The 4,482-nt window shown below is 50.6% G+C and overlaps 1 pseudogene; it reads left to right on the top strand.

The window, feature by feature from the left end:
• The first annotated feature begins 2,492 nt into the window (after window positions 1-2,492).
• LOC101580981 lies at window positions 2,493-3,461 on the top strand (annotated as a pseudogene).
• Window positions 3,462-4,482: the final 1,021 nt, after the last annotated feature.

Genomic DNA, 4,482 nt, shown 5'->3' with positions numbered 1-4,482 from the left:
CGCTACATTCTAGGAGCACCGCACTTACCCACGTGCGGTTCTTACCGTAATCACCCCGCGGCTGATTCCGTGCCGACCCACAGAGGCGCGGCAGCGTCTCCACGCCTGCAGGCTGCCAAGCCGGCTTCCACGCTGCCGGACTGGACAACGCGACAACCCAAACCCCACGCACGAGTGTCGCTGGGCAGCACGCACTCCGCTGAGGAGCTTGCGCCACATGGATGATGGCAAAAAGAACACAGAAAGAGATCTTTCTGGCCTTAAAAAGGCAGGAATGTGTGTGCCTCTGGGCTAGGTACAACAGAAAGTTGCTGCCCCTGCTGGACACGGTGCTGTCCTGGAGTCTGAACTCTCAGAAGGCGGTGGTAAGAGAATCGCCTCAGCGCCGGGGCTTGAGTCCATCCAGAGCAACATAACTCTGCCTCAAAAAATAGGTAAATGAGGGCAGCGAGATAGCTCAGCAGTCTACATGCCGGTTTAGGCAAGCTTAGGCAATCGCAGGGTCGGCGATTCGATCCCAGGCACCATATGCTACATCGGCCCTGCCCCCAGGGCAGGCTAAGCCGGCCACAGGAAAAAAAATAAAAATAATATTAAGTAATTAAGAGAGAGAGCGGCTAGAGAACCTGAGAAAAGTGTGAGGCTAGGTTTATAAATTATGCCTCTTAAATATTAGTAGTTTAAAGCCCAATTTGACTAAATAAGCAGCTAAGGGTCACTGTTTCAAAAATTAAAACTGAAATCTCCACCCTTGTTGGCTGATCCAAAGTCGGACACCTTCCCATGTGAGAGAAGGGTTACAGATGGGCACAAGCACCTTCAGAGACCACCAGGAGCACCCTGCACACAGGAAGCACCTTCAGGAGGAAGGGTGGCTGCCCGCCGGGGAGGCCAGGCCCAAACAGCCGCCAGTGCTGCTGTGGTGTTGCTCCACTCCCGGCTGTGAAGACACCAATGACACTGAGGACAAGCGCTCCAAGAGCGTGAACTCAGAGCTAAGACTCGGGGACAGTAGTGAAAGTTTGAGGTAAATTTAAAAAAATACAAATCGTAGAGTGAGGACTTAGGAAGGTAAAGCAGAAGGGTTTTAAAGGATAGAAAGGGACGCTATTGAATTTAGTGTAAGAGAATGTTTCCAAGTAGGGAATTTTGATTCCTGAAAAAAACAAAACTTACATTTAGATAGCAACTAAAGGCATCAATCTGCCCCAGTGAATTTCCCACAACAAGAGCAAGGACCCAGAGCCCTGCTGGAAGATGGAGCTGACGCCAGCCCAGGGGGGACGGAGGGGCCCTGGGCGCAGCCCACAACTCCCAGCGGAGGGCGCAGGGCTGCAGAAGCAACATCAGGTCACAGTGACCTGACCTTCAAGACGGTCGAGGCATCGTCAAAAGCAGTTTCTTCAAGAGTTTTGTAGTTTTCACAAAGAAAATTTTGGTCTTTAATAACTTATGCACAAAAATATCTGTAAGGAAGAAAGAGCCAGAGCTACAGCTCCACAGCACGGTGCCTGCCTGGCAAGAGAGGTCCTGAGTCAGATTTCCCAGTTAAAAAAAAAAAAAAAAGGAAAAGGTAGATTTATATTTGAATGTTAGGGTTCCATTAGGCCACATCAACAAGCTGCCTCTTTATGAACTGAAGAATTGTTTATTTTGAATCCAATTTGAATGATGCCGAGGTCAGTAAGTTATATCATTCTGTAATGAAAGAATCAAAATGCTCTTAATATTACATTGAATAATATAACCTTAACCTAAGATCATCATTCTCAGGATGACACAGGAAACATGCATATGCGCATGAGAAATTTAACTCATAAACACCCACTAAAATCACTGTGCATCATTAAAAGTGTTTTTACTGTCTTTGTAGCTCCCTAGAGGAAAAAAGGACCATTTCCACACATTATAGATGTCACACAGTGACGTCAATTTAAATTAAGTATAATATACATTTGTGTACTGTTCTAAAAGTGTAAAATAATACTGTTAAAATCTAATTATAGTTTGGGTGCCTCTGAATTTAACTTGGAACAAAAATGCCAAAATCTTATTATATGTCCTCTAATAAACACACCTTTACTCCCAGATGTTTGAAAACTGATGTTGCTCGTGTCAAGTTAGTATTCTCTGCTGTCCCATCCTGAGGACAGAGGGGGATGCGGGCCCTTCCTTCCTTCCTCTGGAGGAAGGCCAGATAAAGCCTGACTGTACGCCAGGGTCCCACCTGGTGCTAACACAGAGGTTCCACGCAACTGTGCTGAGAAAACGCTTGGCCCGCGCCTCTCGCTCTCCTCTCCTTGCCTCCACAGACAATTCAAAAAGAATCTAGGGTCCCGCCGTGCTCAGCGCTCTTGCAGGTGTTATGGCATCGTTTATGTGAAGGCCTGTCTTCTGGGAAAGGAGGAGGCGGCGCGCGACATCCGCCACTTCAGCTTATGCTTCATCCCGCAGTCACAGGCGGGGCCCGAAGTGCTGGCGGCAGTCCCGGGCCCTGCGAGCCGCTGATGTGCCAGGTGGCCACCCTGTTCCCTGCCTCGACCCAGCGGCCTCCAGGAGCGCTACCGCCATGAAGGCGGGGACTTGGTTGCCTTTTCCAGTGATGAGGAGCAGACCATGGCCTTGTCCCCTGTGAAGGATGGCATCTTCCGCATCTACACTGCAGAGAAGGAGTGCCGGAGGGAGCACGGCCCCCGCTGTGCCCAGGGAGTGCTGCGCCCGTGTGATCTGCGATGGCTGTGAAGGGCCTGTGGTGGGAACCCGCTACGAGTGCAGCGTGTGCCCGAACTACAACCTGTGCTCCGTGTGCGAGGGGGGAGGCATTCGCAGCGAGCACAGCAAGATCGCGTTCGCCAGTCCCCGGGGACACCGCTGAGGGCTTGCCTTTCAGCCGCCTGTTCCGGAAGCTGAAGCACGCCACGGCTGGTGTGGAAGCTGGGAGGTAAGGCCCTCCAGGCAGGGGGCCCTCGTCCTGCGCTAGCAGGGGACTCCCGCCCCAGCCCTGCCTCGGAATCAGCTTCCAGCCCCGCAGCTGCTCTTCTGAACCCTGACAACCTACCGGTGATGGTGCCACACAGTCTCTGGCAGAGCAGGTGAAGACGAATGCCCTGGAGTCCCCTGGGCAAACGGAGGAACAGATGGAATCGGACAGTTGTTAGGGTGGAGATGAGGACCCGACTGGCCTGTCCTCAAAGGAAGTGGACCCCTCCACAAGGGAGCTGCAGTCTCTCCAGATGCCAGTTAGAAGGGCCGAGTTCTCTGGGCCCTGCTCAGGAGGGCCCCACAGGGCTGGAGGCGGCCTTGTACCCACATCTCCCACCAGAGGAGGCTGACCCATGCCTGATAGAGCCCCTGTCACAGACGCTGTCCGTGGCTGGCTCACTGGGCTCCTGCAGACCAAGAATTATGACATCGGGGCTGTGCTGGAGGCTACCCAGTATGCTGGGCCACCATCACTGTGACACAGCCCTGGCCTAGGCCTGCGTTCTTGTCTCCCAATTATGTTGAGGTAGACTAGAGCAGCAGGCCCATGAAGGTCATTTTCTTGGTGTCCTTCTACAATTTTGAGGTAGGGATGAGCCATGGGGCAGAGGGCAGGGGACAGGGAGTGGCTGACAGCCAGGTCCTCTGCTGTCCCTGCCACTGTCACCAGCAACACTGATCTTGCCCATGGCCTTGTGCTTTTTCTTTCTTACAAATGACCATACCAACTCCTAGTTGATACTGTCACTACCCTTGTGTCCAGGGATGGCAAGGCACAGGCTAGGGGGTTTCCTGCCAGAAGTGGCGAGGGACTTGTGAGGGAAGTCACCCAAAGGCCTCCTGTGCAGCCACTCTAGTCTAATTTTCAAATGTAGTAGCTGTTCTTAAAGTAAGGAATCCCACTGTAGCCAGTGTAGCTAAATTCACTGTTAGATGATACTGATGACTTAGATCTTGGCATAAGTGGTAATTTCTGAAGGAAAATGATTTCTTTTTTTCTTCAGTTCCAGATGGTAGTTTGCTGATTTGGAATCACCTATCATTAAACAGCATATGTACTTTAAACAAACAAACAAAAATAAATAAATAAATTCTAGGCTAAGCTGGTTGTGGTTCGAGGATTCAGTTTTGTCCAATGAGGTGTGAAAGGAAATGACACAAGCAACTTCCTTGCATATCCTGAAGAGGAAAAAGGAGGGTAACTGTTTTCCTCCTTCTCCTAATTTGCCATTTCAAACTTGGACTTGGTAGGGAGCCATGTTGGAAGATTCCAGAAAGGGTAACATTCAAGGATTGAGGAGCAAGGACCAGGGGACTAGGGCTCTGGGTTTCATGGGGCTGGGCTGCCTCACCCGTAGCCTCTGTTTATGAACTGTTCCGAGAGAGAAAAACAAACTTCCACATTGTGGCTAGAACTAATTCTGTCTCAGTTACTTTTCTCTCATTGCTGGAACAAAATACCTGGCACACAAAATTAAGAAAGAAAAGGTTTGTTCAGGC

Source organism: Octodon degus, unplaced genomic scaffold (genome assembly GCF_000260255.1).
Source record: "Octodon degus isolate 3935 unplaced genomic scaffold, OctDeg1.0 scaffold00025, whole genome shotgun sequence".
In the NCBI taxonomy this organism is placed as follows: Eukaryota; Metazoa; Chordata; class Mammalia; order Rodentia; family Octodontidae; genus Octodon; species Octodon degus.
Note: the sequence above shows the minus strand (reverse complement) of the source record. Positions and strands in the feature narration are given on the sequence as shown.